The sequence below is a fragment of the Chrysemys picta genome, chromosome 1, assembly GCF_011386835.1.
Source record: "Chrysemys picta bellii isolate R12L10 chromosome 1, ASM1138683v2, whole genome shotgun sequence".
NCBI lineage: Eukaryota > Metazoa > Chordata > Testudines > Emydidae > Chrysemys > Chrysemys picta.
The window spans coordinates 192,414,632-192,437,274 of NC_088791.1; the positions used below are offsets into that span (position 1 = coordinate 192,414,632).

Sequence of the window (22,643 nt, forward strand, 5' to 3'; positions counted from 1 at the left end):
ACCATAGTGACCAAAGACAGGGCAGCTGTCAGAGAAGAATAACAGGGTATGTTAGGTACTTCCAGGCTCCCTTTGATTATATTTAGGGTCTGACAGCAAATATTCCAAAGTGCCATGACTATTTGCAGGCAGCTCATCTTCAATCTAAATGGGAAAGTAACACATTTCAGAATCACTTCTGCTCCAATGAAGGGCCAGATTCTGCCATCCTTGTTCACACTGAGTAGCACCTTCAATAGAACTGCGTAGGGGCTAAAGTTCTACTCAATATGGTCAAGGATGGCAGAGACTAGTCTTTAATTTGGTCTGCATCCTACTAATGTAATGTGAAGAAAATGTATTACAATGAACCAGAGATGGGTCCAAGCCCAAAGCCTTTAATCTTCACGTTATTCTCCCTAAACACTGGAGAAATCCAGCTTCAGATCAGAACTTTAGGATTGTCTGTCTGTCTCTCTCTAATGGGCCAATGCCAAATACTCCCAAGATTTGGGGAAGTTTGAATACAAGACTAAATATTATGGCTTGGATCTATTTCTACAAGAAGGACATGATCCTGCTGTCATGGAAAAACTCCCATTGATTTTAATGGAGCAGGATCAAGCACCAAATGAGAATGAGTTACAGTAATTAATACATGCAGAGCTTTCTCAGGACAGTCATAAGACACCATAGAAATTCCTAAATGGACAGATACCATTTCCCTGTTCTGAAACATTAAAAAGGTGTTCACTCAAGAGAAAGTGTAGGAAGAGTCCTGTCCCAGGCCTTGAATAAACATAGCTGCATCGTGATCAAACTGCATTGTCTCAGAGTGATTTAAAGTTCTCTGGACCAGTCTAGTGGCAGTAATCTCCACTACTATACAAAAGACATAAATTCCATTCCTGATATACTGTACCTCACTCCCCAGACCAGCAGTGCAGTAAAAACTGGACACTCAGTACATGGGAATAGAAGAAATCCTTTGTGTATTTCACCTGGGACTCTTTCAGCTGACTCTATCAGGAAGCTTTCCACATCTTGGCCATCAAACAGATCGTGTCCACGAAGCAGGGGTCTTAGGAGGAGTGGGAGGGAAAGGAATAGGCTTTCATCATCGTGGCTTCTGTGCACGTTGGGATTATTGTGTAGGAAGATTTCTCTTGTTCTGCAACTCCTGCGCTACCCAGCTCCATTAAAGTCAGTGAAGTGGGGTTGAATGTGGCCTAAAATATTTAATAATTCAGCATTTCTCAAACTGAATCTTGCACCTCTCCCTGCCAATCTTCTGGGAAAACGAATGGGAGATTCACAGGCCTGTTCCCATTTCCTGTCTCCAGCACCCTGCTGTAAGTGGATTGGTTCACCTGGTATCTCTCAAGTGCCAGAAGCACCCTGTAAACCACTGTATTGATTCCTGGCAGTGCCACTTATGGAGCACCAGAAGAATCAGCACAAAGAATTATGGGACACATTTGAGGAGAGCTATGCATGTGTGACTGAGTGTGGACTGATGGAAGGAAAAGGATTGATAACTTCTGTAAATAGTTTCAGCATGGTGGGCTAGGTGATGGGGATATTCAGATCTTGATTAGGTAATAAATGAAAGAGTCTGGTGGTCTCAGACTATCGAGTCACTAGTCAACATAAATTCCCCATAGACAGTAGTAAAATTGGATCACTACTCAAGTCTCTATTCCTCCACCTGTGTGCCTTGTGACTGCTTTTTTGTCCCCTTTTCCCACTCGCCTCTTTGTGATTTCTTCTGTGCCAACCACTATACCCTAGAATTCCCTCCCTGTTCCTTTGTGCCAGGTGCTGTCCCTTTCCACATTCAGATACTTCCACAAAACAAACTTCTTCCTTAGACTTTTTCATGCTAACCCCCAGGCACTGGAGAGGTAATTAAAAGGAGAGAAGGAAAAAAGTAATTTTTTAAAAACAATTGTGACTGCATGAAGCAGACTTGATCCATCTATATTGTACATCTTATGCCTACTTATTCTTGTCACGTGTGCTGGGCTGCACTAATGAGGCCTAATTTAGATTGTAAGCTCCTTGAGGCACAGATCATATCTCCAGATTTTGGATCACACCGAGCACACATCAATACTCTACAGAGATTTTGAATCGGAATAACTGGGACGTAGCAGATTAGGGCTAGGCAGTATAATTCACCTCTGTACAGAGGACTAGCACCACTTAAGTCTCACTTCGGCCCTCAAAACAGGCCTTAAAATAGACGTGAATGGTGTCTGTGGCTTGTGCTGGCCCTCTGCACAGGGATGAAATTCACTCAAGGTGCATTGGCAGAGCTGTGTGGAAAAGCCTGCGTAGCACTTCCCTGCATTTTGAAAGGCTGGAGCTAGTATGTATGGCTCACATTCACCACAAACTTCAAGAAGAGTAAAAACTATTTTCAGCATAAAGCATGTGTGATATCAGCAACTCTTTGTAATTACAGAGCAGATTTTAAAAATCGGTAAGGCTTGATGTAAGACAGTTCCCATGTGTAGCACATATGAGCATCACTGCAGGCTCTCCTGAAGCACGAAAAAAGGTGACCTTTGGAAACTGTACCTATTTTCCGGTCAGGCTTAGCATTTAATTTTGGGCGATAAGGATATTATCACACAAAAGAAAGAGTAATAGAATTTCCAGTCTTTCACGGAGCTCCCAGACATACCAGAATCATCATGGAGTAAGGAGAACCCAAATCCTATGATGATTTTAATCTTTACCACGTATCTTAGCAAGTTTGGTAGCCCGCCAACTGGAAAAATACAGAAAAGAGTTTAAAACTGAGGTCATTCCTTCAAATGATGCGAAAGGCATGTTGGCTAATTCATTCCCTTGCATTGGGTATATCCCAGAAATTCCATTCCCTTGCATTGGGTATATCCCAGAAATTCCATTTCCCAGAAAGTCAAGTGTTCATTTAAAAATAGAGTCCTAGGGACTAAAGCTCCGTTCTACTCCCAACTTCTTCACATCTCAAATGAAGAATTGAGTTAAGACGGTCAGCAAAATCCTTGAAGATCTGCTTTAAATTGGACATTCACCCACAAAAGCTTATGCTCCAATACATCTGTTAGTCTTTAAGGTGCCACAGGACTCTTTGTTGCTTTTTACAGATCCAGACTAACACGGCTACCCCTGTGATACTTTCCATAATCTTGTGTGAGTTTCCCTTATGAAATCAAGGTTCAAAGTCATTGAGTACGCACTAGCAAACTCTTTGTGCTTTCAGAAGAACAGCTACACATTAGCTCCATGCCCATGCAGGTGTCTGACCACATGGAGTTCACTGCAGGCTTTAATTACTAAGGTCTGATTTGGCAAAGACGCTTAAGCACAAGTGTAACTTTAAGCACATAAGTAGTCCCATTGTTCCAGCAGCTTGGTATTGTTAGGTGACATGGACATCAACGAGACTAGGCTCATGCTTGAAGTTATGTAAGTGTTTAAGTCCTGTGCTGAAACAGGGCCCAATTGAGAAATTACGTACAAGTGCAAATGAAACTAAATAAAATAGCAACATTGTTCTGCTAATGGGTAATTCACTTTCTGCTCCTAATTTATTATTTCTGTTGTTCACTTTCACCTTCTAGACCATCATTTCTGCCAAATACATTGAGTTACTGTAAATAAAATACAGCCACATTTTTATTCAGAAAGTCTCCCTATGAAAGCGGATCACTGCTAATAAGTTACAGATTGCTGAATGCCATAGTGTTGGCTGGTATGCCTTATTAAATAAAGGACATAGTTTAACACTTCAAAAAAGAGTTGTGTTATCATGGAACATTATAAGAAAGCATGACCCAGTTCTTTCCCCATTATTTATTTTGTTACCATGGATATCTTCAACTTTCCCCGAGGACAGCACCCAAATCATTCCAGTGTGACTTTTTTCTTTGTCAGACATATGAAAAGGTTTTATATGGAATGCATTAAAACAGAGATTGCAGCTGTAAAGAGGAGCCTTCTGAGTTAACCTTTGAGACTGCTGGATCTGTACATTGTTGTTTTATTGGCAAGTCTAATATCTGGGTTGTCCGCTGAGCTATAAATTTGACGCTGATTGAATGTTTGCCAATGACTTCAGTGGGATCAGGATCAGACCCCATACTCCCTCCTTTGTGTGTAACATTAAACATTCAATCACAGTCAAAATGTACAGCTCAGCAGACAACCCAGATATTAGACTTGCCAATAAAGCAACAATGTACAGATCCAGCAAGATTGAATGTCTTGCAGCAGGATTGTGACTTATGTCCTCTCATTTGTACTTCTGTGCAGTTTTTGAACTAGGAAGGTATCAGAAAGTTGTCAATCATTTATATCAATTATGCATTGAGAGAGAATTAAAGTATTCTGTTCCAACACTATTACTAGCCTTTACATTAGAGCTCATTGAAATTCTCTGAATTTTGTGTTTCATAAATTTTGTCACTGAAAATTCGATTTTTGACAGAACCCCTCCCACCCACCACAAAATGTTTTGTTGGAAATTTTGGAGTTTTTCCAATCAGCTTTACAGCTGTTTGAATGTACTGACATTTAACCCAATTTGGATGGAATTTCAAATGTTATGAATTTTTTTTTAAGTAGAGCATTTAGAAAAATGTCCACTACACTTTTTACTTTTTATTTGAGGAGAGGAACTCAAACTGAGTTACGATTGTTTACATACTTGCATATTCTAGACATGGTCTTTGCACCACACTTGCTTGATCTTTTGCATATTTGCCACTCTGGAGTCGTGAATTTACATCAGTTGAATTACCCTGTATTTTCTTAAAAGACCTATTTCTGCTGTGCTGCCTATAGTGAATCTAGTTGAATTATATATAAATACCCTATTGTTATTCTTTAACTGTTTCTCATACGTAGAGACATAAGAGTGAAAGATGCTACTTCGTTATAGGTAGACCAAGGAATGTTAGGGAATATGCCAAGCGTTTCTGGATGTGAGAGCTACAACCCAGAGGGCTGATAGGTAAGTGTGAATACTGCCATCTTCGTGCAGAAAAGGAATCTTTAAAATCGCAAGGCCTAGATCCTGAATGGTACTGAGTAGCTACAACTTACATTGACTACAGGATCAGGCCATGAGAGTTCTGTGCTTCTGATAACATTGTCCCTTTAAAATTAACAGAAGAATCTAGGCTTTCAAGAACAGAACACATAATGCCTCTTGTGAGTAATATAATATAATATAATATCATTTCCTTACTGGTGGAAACAAATAGCCTCATACCACCACTCACCATAACAATATCATCAGTTGCAAATCTCAGCCTTAAGGGAAAACTACCCAAGGAAAATGGAACAGGTGCTTTTTAGCTTTGGAATGAATAGGAGTCTGTCCAGTCTGTTGAAAACATCCAACTGGAATGAGGTTAGGTGCCTTTCCTTGAAATCCCTAACACAGAATTCAGAAATTAACTCTGTGTAATTTATTGGAGTATTGGAATGTAGGTGTATTTTAAACTCTTTAAGAAGTAATGCTCTGCAATGTGAAATACTGCTTTATTTCCATTTATGTTTACTTTTTTTTTAAGCACAACACACGTAAATTTGACAGACAGAAACAGAAGTGATAGTCTGTTCTAATAGCTCAAATAAAATTAAAAATAAATGTTCAAATATGGAGATATCCTATCTCCTAGAGCTGGAAGGGACCCTGAAAGGTTATTGAGTCCAGCCCCCTGCCTTCACTAGCAGAACCAAATACTGATTTTTCCCCAGATCCCAAAGTGGCCTCCTCAAGGATTGAACTTACAACCCTGGGTTTAGTGGGCCAATGCTCAAACCACTGAGCTATCCCTCCCCCAAGCTGCCTTGTAGATTCTTATTATGAAACTTGCATGTGCACAGTACAACTTCCTAGAGCACCGAAACTGAAGAGATTTGTTTTATAAACACAGTGCTATTTCAGCCTTTGCTATGTGGCTTGAAAAGCCTCATTACTTGGACTTTACACATTAGTTTTTCTTTTGTTTTTTAATTCTCCGTCCATCTAAATTAAGACCTTCATCTGAGCAATAGCAATGAAGGGGGTGGGAGAAAAGATAATTCAGAGGCAGAGTGTAATTAACTGAGTGCTCCTGAGGCTGTGGTAGGTCTGAGCTTCCCAGAACTCAATAGAAGGTTAACCTAAATCAGTGCAACTAGGAATTCTTAAAATTTTTCTGCTATCCTGCTGAATTACATAACTGAATCTTCTAATGAACTCTCTCATTAAACTAAAGAGATAATCCGTTCTAGTGCGAGGCTGGCTGCCAAAGAGTTCAAGTTGTTAGAGGAAATGAAGGGGTTCAGCACTCCATGCTATTAACATGCCCAAACAACAACAACAACAACACAATCTTTTCTCATGGCCCAGAATGTTAAACAGACACAACTAACTTTCATTAAAAAGCCACATTTTCTGCACAGCGCATTCCCCAGAGAGACGAACGTTTCTTTTTCATAAGTGGGATGAGTTTTGCACTTCATTAAATGTCTTGATCTTTTCATCACATTAGTCTTTAATCCAGCAACGTAATATTAGTTTACCTGGATTAATGATAACGACAAATGTGTATGAGGAGCGGGGGGGAGGAGGGGGGGAAAGAAATTTAAAAGGTCCTTAAAAAAATTATAAGGAGTGAAAATGCCAAATTCAATGCTAAGTTTTCTTAAAAGAAACAGTTCATTTATAATGGATATTTTAAAACTTTTATTTTAGTGGGGTTAGGGTGACCAGATGTCCCGATATTATCAGGACCATTCTGATATTAGGGGCTTTGTCTTATATATGCAACCTATTACACCCCTGTCCCAATTTTTCACACTTGCTATCTGGTCACCCTAAGTGGGGTTAAAGTTTTCAAGGTCTTTAGTTTTCTCTTGATTAAGATTTTCACTCAGATTGTTAACTATCTAACTACTTACTTACATGGCTTCCCCCATTGTAGTATCTGAACATCTTGTAAACAGGGTCTATGGCTCCAGTCAAAATCAGATTCCCTTTATGCTGGCATTGTACAAATACATAGTAAAAAATAGTCTCTACCTCATGACAGCACACTGTTATTTGAGATGATATGCAACAAACAGTTGTGACCAAAAAAAAGAAAAAAGAAAAAAAAAGAAAGGGAAATGGGGAAGATGGAGGATGAGGATTATGAAATTAAGAACACATAGGTAGTTAAACTACAGATTTGTGATTTGTGATGTATGCAAAAAAGTTAAACTGGACCAGTTATTGTGGCCAAGATTAAACTTTATCCACAAAAATTGCTCAGTATCTTTCTACTTTGTATGGCTCTCATATGATTCAGGGTGGAATTTGGCTGACATCACATTTTTTTTCAAAACAAAACTCTGGATGACATGTGGATCTGGAAATCCACTCCATTTCAGAGATAGCATCATACTAGCAAAGCCAAAATGTGATGCGGAAGCTGCTGTCATGATTTATAAACACAGGAATAAATACCACCAAATTTCAGAGACCCACAGTGCAGATCTGACACTACCATATGCCCCTAATAATCCAGGCAATGTGTTTTCAATCTGGATATTGCAGTGAAATAAAGATACAGTAAAAATCTCAGGCTCCAATTCTGCAAACACTTACATATGCACTTAGCTTTAAGCTGTGAGTTGTTCCATTGACTTCAGTGAAACTATTCAGGCAAGTAAAGTTAAACACATGGATACGTTTGCAAGATCGAGGCTTTAAATACCTTGGCTGCTTGTAGTCTAGTATATATCCCTAAAATCCTTCAATTTCCTATCACAACTTTGCCAACTATTCCCAATAAATAACTTAACCATGTGAAGGGTTGTATTTTTTAATAACAGTTCTTAAATTAATAAAAATTAAGGGAAACAAATTTCTAGTAAGATAGGTCTGATATCAAACTCCTGAAAGTCTTTAAATATTGTATGGTATAGATTTTAAGGATGCAAATTATCCTTAAAAGGTGTTGCTTGAAATGTGGGGGGGAAGGGGAGCAGTAATTGCTATGTTTCAGTCCATGACACAGTTTGTAGTTGGGGAGTTTGGAAATAACATTTGAACATTTCCTGATTCATTTGTTGTTCCATGTAGTCGTATGTGTAAATATATAAAAAAGAAGTTTTGGCAAAGCTATATTAAAAACTCAGTCACACTGAATAAGTGGCACTGATAAAATAAAGCCAAATCAAAAAATGTTTACCCGGAATGCACACAAATGTAATTAGGGCCAGATCTACAGTAGAAACTTTTGCCAATATAATAATATCAGTGAGGGCTGTGATTATTTATGACTTTTTTATATTGGCAACAAGCCAGAGTATAGATGCATCTTATATTGGCAAGAGTTCTTTTTGACAGTATAGTTTATACCAGCAGCCCAAGCAATGTAAGCTATACCGACAAAAACACTTTTTTGCCAGTAACTGCATCTACACTGGAACTTTTTGCCAGTATAACAATCACACCCCTAAGTGATATTATATTGTCAAAAGTTTCTAGTTTAGAACTGGCCTTAAATTACATTTAAAACCCAGAAATACAGGAACAATGGTGCTGGGTCCAAGCATTGCTAACTAATATTATATAGGCCCTAACTCTTAGGCAGGTATCTAAGGGCATGGCTACACTCGAAACTCCAAAGCACTGCTACGGGAGCGCTCCCACGGCAGCGCTTTGAAGTGCGAGTGTGGTCGCGCGCCAGCGCTGGGAGAGAGCTCTTCCAGCGCTGCAGGTACTCCACCTTCACGAGGGGATTAGCTTACAGTGTAAATGCTGGGGCACTGTTTACACTGGCGCTTGCTGAATCAGAACTATACTGGGGCATGCTGTAGACATTTAAGACCAAATCCACAGCTCATTGATATTACTTGTAATCGCTGATTGACTAATGTGAGCTTTGTATCATGCCCTTAGGGTGTGATCCTGAACTAATGGGGTCAATGGGTGTTTTACCAGCAATATTAGGTGCTTAGTGACTGCTTCAGACAGCCAGAATTATAATTCTGCAAGGTTTGGGTTTGTGCAGGTGTGTCTGTTGGCAAAGTGGGACTGATCTAGACAGAACCAGTGTACAACCTGTGAATTTATGATGCTATTTGTTTTCTGTAAAGGAAAATATCCCATTTAGGAAATATCACTCTTTTTCTCTTTTCAACAGAAATTAAAGATACACTGGTATAGTGGTTAATGCTCCAAATTCACGGACAGTAATAAAAATAATGTTGCCCAGAAAGCAGCAGGAGGCATGCTGGAGAAAAAGAGACAGGCCAATAGAATGAACAGAAATGTTTGCATCATTGTCAGATGGATGACCAGGCTGATTATTGTACTTGGCTTGCTCAGCTCTTCAATGGCAGACGACTTTCTAGGTAATTGTACACAATGTATTTGAGTATGAAAATGGGACTGCCCCAAAAGAAACAAAAACCCATGGGATTGCGGAAGGATTTAGTGAAAGAAGTGGATGAATAATGTTGTCATATTGATCTCTGACTGCTCTCATTCTCTTCCCACCCTTTCTGTCTCTGTTTCTCTCTCCCAGACATGCTAAAGTATTCAAATGAATCAGCACTAATTAAGTACACTTGGGCAGTCTTACATTAGCTCTAAAAAAAACCACCAAAAAAATCTATGATCAAGTAATACTACATTTTACTGAAATTAACAAAAGAATTCTGGGTTAAGGTTGAAACTCCTCCTTCAGTGATCATACTATAAATGCAGCAAAGAGTCCTGTGGCACCTTATACACTAACAGACGTATTGGAGCATGAGCTTTCGTGGGTATGTGCATCCGAAGAAGTGGGTATTCACCCACGAAAGCTCATGCTCCAATACGTCTGTTAGTCTATAAGGTGCCACAGGACCCTTTGCTGCTTTTACAGATCCAGACTAACATGGTTACCCCTTTGATACTATAAATGTGTAGGTAAAGTCCCATATGTACAGCCACCATTGTTTGGGACTGACTGCTAAACCTGAACACAGTGGTAGGTTAAAAATATAATCTCAGCCTTTAATCTGGATTTTCCGTTTGCTTTTGTTGGTTTAGCTCAAAATCTTTTTGTTTACTTGAATGTAATTTGTCATCATTTGTAACAGATTTAAAATAAATTTTAAATTTTAGTAAAAGAGAATAAAATCAGAACAATGCTTGTATACAACTTGTATATACTATATTGCTGTTAAACTTGCAGTAAATCAATCCCAAACTTGGTAATGGTTTCTCCCATTGCTGTTTGTCAGAGATGAAGAGGTACAGCACAGTATCTCCTTACAGTGACTTCCCATTAACATTAATGTGACTTTAATCAAGGAGAGAGCATTCCTTAAAGAATTCAACATTTTTAATGAGCTGCTGGAAACAAACAGTTTCAGTACTATGTCATACATGGGGTATTCTCTACAATAAATCTTTTGTTTGATTACCAAAGGAGAAGTAGCATAACACACATAGAATACCTTTAATCTCACCTGCCATTTCTCATCACACTCCCACAGTTCTTCCTTCAGGTGCTCTAGAAGGTAGGAGGAGCACAACACAACAGACCCTTGTTGGGTTTTTGTTTTCAGGGTGGTTTTTTTTTAAACAATTCTACATCCATCAAATTTATTTAGAACACAGACTGGGATCATAATTTCCTTCACCTTGTCTTCTTCAATTTCTTGACACGCAGCTTATCTTAGAGCCTTTTGTTTGGTCTCATAATTGAGCAGTGAGTCAGTAGCCCACAAGTATTGTGAGTGGAGCCAGACATGATCAGCAAGCTTCACTGACCACCTGTTCCAAGCAGTTTCCTGTGTGGGCAGCCAAGTTCAGAGGCACTTAAAATATGAGTTACGGTAAATTCTCTTTAAACTTCTGTACACACTAGAGGCACTCTGAGTTGTTAAAACTGGAAGGAATTTTACTTGATTACTGTGGGCCTGATTCTCCTCTTGCTTATACCAGTTTATCATTACTGACTTCAATAGAGTTACTCCAAATTCTATGCCAGGGTAAGTAAGAGCAAGAATCAGGTGCTAAATAATCAGTCCAGCCACATTTCATTGCCATTGTTTGCACATGTACTATTGGTTCTTGTAACCATTGGCCCTGTCTTCCTGCCACTCCCCATAATCAATCAGCTGTCTCCATGCCCCTACTGACTGCAGCAAGTGTCCATGTGACATTTCTTAGGGTGTTGCCTATCTGCATATTGCAGGACAAGTACTGTTTTCTCCCTCACTGCCCCTCACAAGAGGCGGGTTGATGGATCTCCCTTGAAGACATACTAAGGTGACTTTATATTAACACACTTTAGGACTGAAACAGTCCCATCAAAAAACAAGAAAGAAAAACAGAGATTAAAATGATCAAACCAAGGGACGGGGGAAGGATATGTAGAACATATCTAGTCTTAACCTTTGCCAAAGGTGTCATTCATGAAATATTCACCTTTTCTCTCTGACTCTTTTGGGAGTCTGTATGCCAGGGACACACCCTCTAGTCTCATGTTGTTCTTGCCCCAAATTTGATTCATAGCACTGTTATACTTTTCAGGCTTCTTGGATGTGCCTGGCTTATTATAATACTAAACTCCACAGAGAGATGTACCCGAGTGTGTCTCTGCAGATATTGGAGACACAAGGTGGGTGAAGTAAAATCTTTTATTGAACCAACTTCTGTTGGTGAGAGACACAAACACAATAGAAATTGCTCCACTATTACCTCACCCACCTTGTCTCTCTAATATCCTGCGACGAACACAGCTACAACTCTGCATATAATAATTTGCAGATATTGGTTCATCTGTCATGTCACGGTCACCATGCCAGTATGTTTCCCACAGTCATTTGCAATTGCAGTCACTGCTTTGGATAAACAGTTTAGGTTTCTGTTTTTCTGCACACCTTTCACATCTTATGTCCAAATAAGCCTCCTGCCATTGCACCGACTAACTGCCCTTTGTTCTGGCCTAACAACTATGCTTCACCATGTGAATTGTCCTGGCTGGTGAGGAGTAATTGAATTCAGCTCAGACTGACTTTAAAGAGACAAGACCCCTATCTTCTTGTTGTTGCCTCTAAACTTTATTCTATTCTACATCAGGATGAATTATTGCCAGTTGAATACCAATCTGGCACAGCTGTTTGTATAGACAACGTTTTCTATAGAAAATTAGATATGCTCTCCTTTGTAAAATTACTATGTATAATATTATAGATGATACTAAAGTATGTATAAAATATATATCACTGAATGTTTGGAGGTGGATGGAAATGCTATTTTAAAAGCTTTCTCACAAGGATGTGTCAACTAATTAATTGTGATAGAGTATCAAATAGAAGTCAAAGCCCTAAACATACATGACTGTTATTCAAGTTATTATTAATACTACTTTAACACCAGAGCTGGGCCAAAAAAAGTAAGGTTTTTTTTTTTGCAAAAAAAATTCAAAAGTGTGGACATTTTTTGTTTGATTTGAAATTGAGACTTTTTCATTTTTCTAGATGAAAAATGTTTAGTTTTGGAATTCCTGACTCCTGGCCTAGAACGTGTTTGTCACCACTAATTCCTATTTTACCAACTTCTTACTGTAACTGAGAGTTCTAGGGTCATTCTCAGTTACATTATGGCCCCTTTACAAGTGTAAAGGGGGCCTTAAAGTAGGTATAAGTGTAATTTCTTCTGACTAAGGATTTTAAAGGCCACCACTAGAGAGGGAATATATGTGACATCACAGTGATGTTAGACTGCTAGTGTTAATGCCCAAGGTTTACAGAACCCCACTGATATTCGGATAAAACTGCACAATCTGTTTTTTCTGAAACAATAGCTACCTATAAATACCCAAAACTGTAACTTATCAGAAGAATTTGTTAAAATGTGAAAGCAAATCATGCTTAGGAATGTCATTCATTCACCAAAGCTTGACATATTCATTGGGTGTTCTTGAATATGGCCCTATTGCTAAATCCTACTCAAAGGTAGTGCTTGAATGGGGCAGGGTAGGGGTACAGAGAGGAGTTGGGGCTGGTAAACTCTTCACCAAGACTGATGGTCTGTTCCTGCTTTTTCCAACATGAGAAACAAAGGGTACAACAAAAACTATCTATAACCCCTACTTCCCCACTACCAATCCATGCACTGGTCGTAGGGCTTGAGAATTGGTCTCGTAGGGCTGTGATGAAAAAAGAGTACATCCAACAGTTACCTCCAGAATCTAGGAAAGAGCATGAACTATGAGTATTTTATAGCTGACTGCTTTGATTTCTCTCTTTCTTTATGCTGCTCAACAAAAGCCAATGTCATCTTTCTCTCACACACTCTGACCTATGTCCGTCAGCAAAGGAATCTCTGCATATGCCACTTTGATAAAAAAAACACTTTCCCTTGTTGCATTCAGTGTTCTTGCTTATTGTCAGGGAGCTCAGCACATTGTCATGGTTGTGAGTGAATATATCTCGCTGAACTCCAAGGGCAAGTGAAAAATAAATCAACCAAGTAATTGTCATTTAATCATTTTGGCACCACAGGGAAACAACTGTGGAAAAAGTGGTGGTTGGGCTATAAGGAGGGGAATGGTGGCTGTGTGTAATGTTCCTGCCACAGAACTGCCTTCCTCCCTTCTATGAAGGCATGTAGAAAAAATGGGAGGAAGAAAGGAGGATACACCACATGATCCCCTTGGGGCATTGATTAATTAAATAAAATGATTTAATAAGCGATTAAATAAATAATACCTACATAAATTATTAAACAAATAATTAAATAAATCAATTTGCAAAAAGATTAGTAAGCACTACTCTAATCCTACCTGCTCTGGCTCAAATTCTGGTCCAGTTGCATTCCACAGCAAAACTCTCGTTACTTTCAAGACCAGGATTGGGCCCCCTGTGACTCAAGAATCACAGAACACAGCCAATACCTTAGTAGCCAACCAGGAGTAATCATGCTGCCATTTTGTGAGGGCAAGGAGGGAGTATAGAGGGAACATCTCTCTTCATTGCTGGCTTGAGTTGGGGATAGCATTTCCCATTGATCTCCTCTGCAATACTTTATTGGGCCTCTTCACCCATCCAATCCACATCCTTATGAGTCCCACAAAACCAGGGGAATGGATGGGAAATTGTCCTTCCCTGTCACCGCTTTTTCCCCACGATATTCTGGAGAGCTGTTTGAAAATGTGTGAAATGTGAAACTTTTACATTTTTCATCTAAATTTTGAATTTCAATTAAAAAGTTGAAATTGTCTATGGAAACTTGTGGGGAAATAGTGTTGAAGTTTTCAACTAGCTATAGAGCTGGTAGAAATTTTTCAATATTTGACATTTTGGTGGCCTCATTCATCAACATTTCAAATTTTCACACGAAAAAGGGACAATTTTGGGGAACATTTTCTTGAAAATGACTTCCCATTTTCAACCAGATTTAATGTTCGGTGACCAGGTTTTTCATGTACAAAACACTTTGACATTAGACGGAAACTGTGGGGGCATTAATATTTTATTTTGTTACAGGCAAAGACCTGGTATGGCAGCTGTGGGTTTTTAATTATCTGCTTCTCCTCCCAAAACCTACAGAGGTCACCAATGAAATCTTTACAATTCTGCCTTCATAAGTAATTAATGCGACCACTGCGTGCTCTGCACTTACTTTAGGCAATCTCTAGGGCATATGGAGAAAACTGCAGTAATGTCAATTATCTGCAATAGACATTTATTAAAATGTCCATGGTGATTGCACTACTGACCCACACCCTCTGCCCCACATGACTCTCTCTCAACCTCACCACTATGACAATTTGTCCCATTTCCCCAAACTGTGCCTGTATCACAGCCTCCCAGCTGTTGCTCCCCCAGACTATTCCTCTCCCTCAACTGCGTGTCATTTCATCCTCTGCTTTTTCTTTCAGCTCCTGGGAGAATGGTGGAAGATCCACTCCCACTCTTCCCCTCTCTTCCTGGCTGGGGTGAAGAAGGCAAGCTCTTCTCATCACTAGAATCTCTTTCTCTCCTCTCCTCCCTAAATGGGAGAAGATCCCTGGTTTTGTATTTCCGCCCCTCCTTTTTGCTCTCAGCATGGTAAAGCAACAAACCACTGGAGGAAAAAATTGCTTGCTCTCATGCTTATTACAAAAACAGAACTTTGCAAATCACTGGCAGAGGGTGAGTGCAAACATTTTCACTCAAAATATGCAAGACTATGTATTAATCTTAAGAGGGACCATTGACTTCAGTTAATATTTTGCAGGGGCTGAATGACTAGAAAACCTATGGGATGACTAAATATTTCTAGTACTCTGGTGTTTCTTTACAACAACCTAATCTGCAAAAATCATAACTTGATCCAAATAGGAGTAATCTCCACAAATGAGTCAGAGTAAAACTTGATTATATGATGTACAAATCATAAACCTCATAAGGGAGGTTTTGTCATTCTGAGAAAGTATGTGGTAAAACTGATACTGAAAAATGAGTTATTTAATTTTTCCAGGAAGAAGATTAGCCAGGATTTTCCTTAGACCTAGCTAAGGATTTCCCTAATTTTCCATTTTGCGATCTGGGGCTACTTAATTAATTGGTTAAAACAATTAAATTAAAATGCTGAAGTGTAGCAATGACAAATGAGCCATGTAGCCAAATGATAATCACATTTTGGTGTTTCCATTCTGTCCCTAGTTATGATACCTAATATTGCTAAACATGGTGGTATGAACATTATGTAGAGAGGAGTCTAAACCAGAATATTGGAGGCAAACCCCAATGACTTATGCGAAAGTCTGGATCTGACTCTGAGTTTTGCAGGTTGGATTTTTCCTCTGTAATGAGCCCAAACTGCAATTCTTAATTTGAGCATCACAAAATTTGCGGGTGATGGGATGAGTAGGAGCTCAGATCCAGGACAGAAGTTCATAGTTCAGGTCCATTTCCTGTATCATTGTTATCTAACTGATAAATGATGGAACAAATTCAGTGGGAGCAATGCCCACTTTTGCCAATATTGAATTTGGTTCAGTATTTTTCTTCTGTGGTATTCTTACACTTAATTTTACCGGTGTGAATGTGGATTAATCCCAGTGAAACTCACATACTTAAATCAGATGTATCCTGATGTAAACAAGAGCAGAATTTGGTCGCTAGTTTTCCTGTCAAACTTAGTTTGTCACCAAAACTGTAAAAGAAAAACCTGGAGTTTTGGTTCTCAATGGTGTGTGTAAACTGTTATTTAAGTTCAATCTGAGTGGATTTGCACCCTACAAATCAGATGCCAATCTCGTTTACACCTGTGTAAATCCAGAATAACTCCGTTAAAGTCATTAGGTCTGATTTTCCACTGCCTTCCACCTGGTGTAATCATTTACACCTGTAAAAAATGGATATAAAGTGCTACCAAGCCAGAATGGTCGTGCTTTATACCTGCCTTGCAGATGTTTAAATGCCTACCGGGGTAAGGCACTGGAGATTCAAGGCACTGGAGATATCAAGATTTGAAGATGGCCCATGATTTCTTGGTTTTTAGCAGATTTTGTAAAACATTCAGACTGAAATAAATTCGAAGTGAAATTCAATTGACTGCATATCCTATGTTCTGTTGGGTCTGACTACCAATCATGTCAAGTCCACTTGAAAAGAGACCCGGGTTTGCTAGAAAAATTTGCAAATCTTCATAAACTTTTGGATGGACCTGTGCTGAGTTTCAGGTTTGTAGTGAGAGATGAATTCAGGCAAGCTTCACATGGTCTTGGGTTCTGTCATATATGTTTCACAGCTTCACTTCCTATTTGAATAATTAATTCAAATGATGCTTGAAGGACTCAAGCCAATCTCTAACTATTAGGTCAAGGATGAAACTTTCATGGGTGACAGGTTATCCTGTATCTTGCACCTTCTTCTGAACCATCTGGTGCTGGCCACTGTCAGAGACAGGATATTGAACTAGATGGGCCAGGGGTCTATCCAGGCAATGGCTATGTTAACACGGCCACATGGATAGAAAATGGCTAATATTCTCAAAAGATGAAACTGTAGCATCCTTAACTGTCTGATGTGTGAAGCTCCTCTTTCCTTGTGATGTTAGCCACAGCAAAAGAGTGCAGATTCAGCAGCCCAGAAACTACAGCTCTAAGGAGTTAAGAAAGCAAGATGAGCAAGCTCTTCATTGTGTTACTCTGATTTACACTCGCTGGGGATCTGGCCTTTGGAGTCTAACTCTGGCATACTGGTCCAGACTAACCGCTTGGCATAAGATTCCAACTGTTCAGATGGAAACAGGTGAAGGCCTGATCCGTGAGGAGTTCAGGACTGAAAGGCTTTGGGAAAGCAAATGAGTTTTAATGAGGAATCTGAAGGGAGAAGGAGAAGTAACTTGGCCTCCCAATAAAGCGCTTTATAAGGGAAACAGCATTATATTTTTAAATAATCATTGCTGCAGTACAAGGACTTTTTTCACAAAATGAAATAAAAATAAAAATAAACAGCTTCCATCCTGACTTAGCTTGAAGTAAAAGGGCACAGGCTGACAGCTAGAATTTAATCAGATTTGGGAGGAGGGGGGGAATGGGAAGTCAGTAGGGACTCTTCTCAGTCAGCGTTGTTAATGAACTGACAAGCAATTAGAAAGAACTCCTGGCATGCAGTACTATGGCACATTCATATGCACATTTTGCTGTAGAGTATTAGACAAAGACTTCCAAAAGGTCACTAGACGGAGTGAATACAATGCTACTGAGAGACTGTTTTCTGGGAAACTGAATTAACTTGTTCACTAAAATTTCACTGCCATGAACTACAAAAAATTCCAATACATTTCAGCCATTACTTGCAGAATGAGACATTTTTTGATTCCTGCTCACAGCTACACAAAGCTGGTTTGAATTATATGGTACCTGCATAGTGGTAGAGTCTGCTATGCTGTTATAACTTTAAACATGGACATGGCTGGATAGGAATTAAATAGGATCACATCAGTGGCCTGGTTTTATCAAGGCTTAAGCTATGGCCAAAGTTTTCAAACCTGGGAATTCCTAACTCCATAGTTAGGCAGCTAAATAAAATTATCCTGATTTTGAAAGATGCTGAGTTCCTGCCATTGACTTTAATGTGATTTGGTGTTATTCAGCACCTCTAAAAATCAGACCACTCCTATTTAAATACCTAAATATGGTTTTAGGAGCTTAACTTTGGGCACTTATTTCAGAGTGGTAGCCGTGTTAGTCTGTATCAGCAAAAACAACGAGGAGTCCTTGTGGCACCTTAGAGACTAACACATTTATTTGGGCATAAGCTTTCGTGGGCTAAAACCTACTTCATCAGATGCATGGAGTGGAAAATACAATAGGGAGGTATAAATACGCAGCATATGAAAAGATGGGAGTTGCCTTATCAAGTTGGGGGTCAGTGCTAATGAGCCAATTCAATCAAGGTGGAAGTGGGTTATTCTTAACAGTTGACAAGAAGGGGTGGAAATCCCTTTTGTAGTGCTAATGAGGCCAATATAATCAAGGTGGCCCATTTCAAACAGTTGACAAGAAGGTGTGAGTATTGGCAGGGGAAAATTAGTTTTTGTAGTGACCCATCCACTCCCAGTCTTTATTCAGGCCTAATTTAATGGTGTCTAGTTTGCAAATTAATTCCAGTTCTGTAGTTTCTCATGGGAGTCTGTTTTTGACGTTTTTTTGTTGAAGAATTGCCACTTTTAGGTCTGTAATTGTGTGTCCAGGGAGATTGAAGTGTTCTCCTACTGGTTTTTGAATGTTATAATTCTTGATGTCACATTTGTGGCCATTTATTCTTTTGCATAGAGATTGTCCGGTTTGGCCAATGTACATAGCAGAGGGGCATTGCTGGCACATGATGGCATTTATCACATTGGTAGATGTGCAGGTGAACCAGCCCCTGATGGTGTGGCTGATGTGATTAGGTCCTATGATGGTGTCCCTTGAATAGATATGCGGACAGAGTTGGCACCGGGGTTTGTTGCAGGGTTTAGTTCTTGGTTTAGTGTTTTTGTTGTGTGGTGTGTAATTGCTGGTAAGTATTTGCTTCAAGCTGGGGGCCTGTCTGTAAGCGAGGACTGGCCTGTCTCCCAAGGTCTGTGAGAGTGAGGGATCATCCTTCAGGATATCCTTCAGAAAACCTAGACACTTTAGATAGGACTGGTTCATTTGGAGCCACAGCGCCATATGGGGATGGAGATGGGGAGCCATGAGCACAGAGTTCCTGAATCCTCTGTCTCCATTCTATGGGAAGTGATCCTATAGTTTGTTTAAAATAACTCCATAATGGGACCAAAAATATGACTTTTTGCACTCCATTCAGAGCCCACCACAAGTGTGAAATGCAGCGTTTTCAAGCCTGACTTATAAAGAGTGAGGCATGAAGAGAATCTGTTACCCTCACTCTGCTTCTGGTATTCACCTGTAGACCTATGGAGCTACAACCCCATGGGCTTGCAAAGAGCAGCTCTGTTGGGAGGGGAGGTGATGATTCCCACATGCATTCTACAACCCAATTCTGCACTATTTTGTGTCTTTCTGTTCACATAAAAGTCTCTAGAAACTGTCAAGGGAAATATCAAGTCCAGGACTTGACAATATCTCCTGCCTTTAGTATGAACCCCTTAAACTCCATAATAGTCTCAGCATCCCCCCGACCCCAGAAAATGGAGATTAATCTCTCCCAATCTTCATCAGGAATTCACTCATCATCCTTAAACAATCAAAAGACACTGTGCTTTCACAGGGTCTCTCAAACATTAGGCACTTTGGGCTCAATTGTTCCTTGGCCCATGCCACCACACAGGGCATAATGGGAGTTAGATTTTCCCCTTTCTTCCTCTCTGCAGGCTATACAGACACTGCCTCCTGCTCCTCCACCCGACATATGTACAGGGGTGGGTCAGTAAATGAGTGGAGCCTTGATTGGGCCCCTCACACACTGGCCAACATGAATTACTATCCCTCATCCCCTGAACAGAGGGGAAGCAGAGGTCCGGGTCCTTCTTTATGTTGCTCCTCGAGTGGCACAGCTACATGATAGTCTGTAGTCAAGGCTTTTGGCATTTTCTAAGAGTAGACTGAAGCTTTGCCACAAGCATCTCATCTGCTGAGTAGATAGTACTGAAAAGAGGCCATGCAAAATAAAAGCAATGGTAAAAGGGACCAACTGTAGAACGCTCCCTCAAGTTGGTGAGCACTTACACATCAACAGGCCCTCTTGCACAAGTACTGCTCACATATATGGACAAAGATTCCACAATTGGTTCACAGCAGATAGTCATCTACCTTTTCCCTCAGCTAGGACTTGACCATGCAACTCTAACTCATTTTTGCTTAGTCACACAAGTAGCCTGTTGAGGTCAAGTACTACGTAGTGTGAGCAAGGCCTGGTCTACACTGGGGGTGGCGGGGGGGGGGGGGGGAAATCGATCTAAGAAACGCAACTTCAGCTACGAGAATAGCGTAGCTGAAGTCCATGTATCTTAGATCGACTTAGAATTACTTACTTCACGTCCTCGAGGCGTGGGATCAATGGCCGCGGCTCCCCCGTGAACTTTGCTTCCGCCTCTCGCCGAGCTGGAGTTCAGCAGTCGACAGGAGAGTGATCGGGGATCGATTTATCGCATCTACACTACACGTGATAAATCGATCCCCAATGATTGATCGCTACCCGCCGATCCGGCCGGTAGTGTAGATGTACCCTAAGAGTAGCAGAATCAGGCCTCATATGTCTTATTGAGCGAGATAGTTTAGAAGCTCCTTGGCTTACACTGGCTACTAAGTTTGGTAATACTTTGCTGTTAGCTTTGGACTGTTCATTGTTATCTACATAGGGCAGATACTTCACAGACTTTCTCTCTCCCCTAGATTCTGGTTCCTCTTGTTGCCACCTTGTAGTATTTTCTGAACATTTTCCATTCTCTTCAAATGCTGTAGATGTAAAAAACCAACTATGTAGCACTGAGGCACTATGCATTGGCATATCTGACCTGACTCACACCACGTGGCAAAGTGGAACAGAAAGCAAACGTAATGGAATGAGTTTTAAGTAAGTTTTGTGACTAAGACACGGAATGTTTACAGCATGAAAAAGACTACCCTAAAAAAAAGTATTCACACTCCATAGTTGCTTTCAGGTTAACTATATAGATAAACCAAACTAGGGCAACATTCTGCCAACAGGTCCTTCTATTTCATTACAAAAAAACAAAAGAAAACAAAAAAAACCCCACGCAATAACTTATCCAAACCACCTTTTGTTTGATTTCTTGGATCTCTATACCAGGAGATGTTACCATCAAACCAAGTCTTTCTAATATCATTTTTCACCTATATTGCAGTAGCGGTACCCCCCAGGAAAATAGTTTCTGTGATGTAATCCCACAATCATCTTAAAAATTTGACTGTCTTGCTAATCAAAGACTTGTTGAAATAATAAAGAAAGCCAGCAGTACATATTTTTCCTCAGAAATATTTACAGTATGTACAAGTCAGGACTGTATTACCTACAGTCAGTACATGCAGCTGGGTAGGATAATGTGAGATGCTCAAGTATTTATTTGGTCCGCATCACCAATACACGGGTGAGGATTTTCAGTAGCAATGAGGGTTTTACAGTGAAGTTCATTGGGAGCAAAGTTAGGCAAACAAAGTACCTTCGAAAATCTCAACTTAATAATAAACAGATGGAGGATTTGAGTGGATAAGCACATCAATATTTGTTTTAGAGCAAAAGTTTATCCACAGCAATCCTTTAAGATGAGGAGCATAAAGATGGAGGACAAATAGTAGTTACTACTACAGATGGACATGGCATATGTTTGTATGCAGTGTTGTTGTAGCCATGTTAGTTCCAGGATATTAGAGAGACAAGGTGAGTGAGGTAATACCTTTTATTGGACCAACTTCTGTTGGTGAAAGAGACGAGCTTTCGAGCTTACGCAGAACTCTTCTTCAGGTCTGAAAAATGAACTCAGAGGGTATGCCTACACTGCAATTAAAACACCCACAGCTGGCTCATGTCAGCTGACTGAGGTCTACACTTGGGGGGGGATCGATCTAAGTTACGCAACTTCAGCTACATGAATAACGTAGCTGAAGTCGATGTACTTAGATCGACTTACTGTGGTGTCTTCACCGTGGTGAGTTGACTGCTGCTGCTCCCCTGGCGACTCTGCCTGCGCCTCTCGTGGTGCTGGAGTACAGGAGTTGACAGGAGAGGGCTTGGGGGTCGATTTATTGCGTCTAGACTAGATGAAATAAACCAATCCCCGCTGGATCAATTGCTGCCCGCCAATCCGATGGGTAGTGTAGACATACCCTTAGGCTCGCAGGGCTTGGGCTGCAAAATTGGGCATAGGCATGCAGGCTCGGGCTGCAGCCTGAGCTCTGAGACCCTGAGAGTGTGGAGGAAACCCTATAGACAACTGTATGCAAGGAACCCATGAATTACCCACACCTACCTGCACAGATCCAGTAAATCTCTCCTGAACACCATGTTCTGGCCTTCAAACAATCAACCTCCCAATCGCATCATCAGAAGCAAGCTCCCCAGAGACCAGAACACCAACTCAAAGCAGCACAAGACCCTGCGAGAACAACAGATGCAAAACTTGTAGAAATATCTGCATGCTACAATGATCAACACCCCTCCACACACACACG

General features: G+C 40.2%; 1 long non-coding RNA gene across 3 annotated transcripts in view; it reads left to right on the plus strand.

Moving 5' to 3' along the window:
* LOC101938933 (uncharacterized) overlaps window positions 1-22,643 on the plus strand; it is a 56,768-nt gene that overhangs the window by 28,218 nt on the left and 5,907 nt on the right. For 2 of the 3 annotated variants that reach the window (XR_010600077.1, XR_006175792.2), the window contains exons 4-6: window positions 4,913-4,984; window positions 9,156-9,366; window positions 14,895-15,147. This is a non-coding gene — a long non-coding RNA (uncharacterized LOC101938933). The remainder of the gene's footprint in view (window positions 1-4,912; window positions 4,985-9,155; window positions 9,367-14,894; window positions 15,148-22,643) is intronic. The other variant, XR_010600078.1, reaches the window with a different exon arrangement.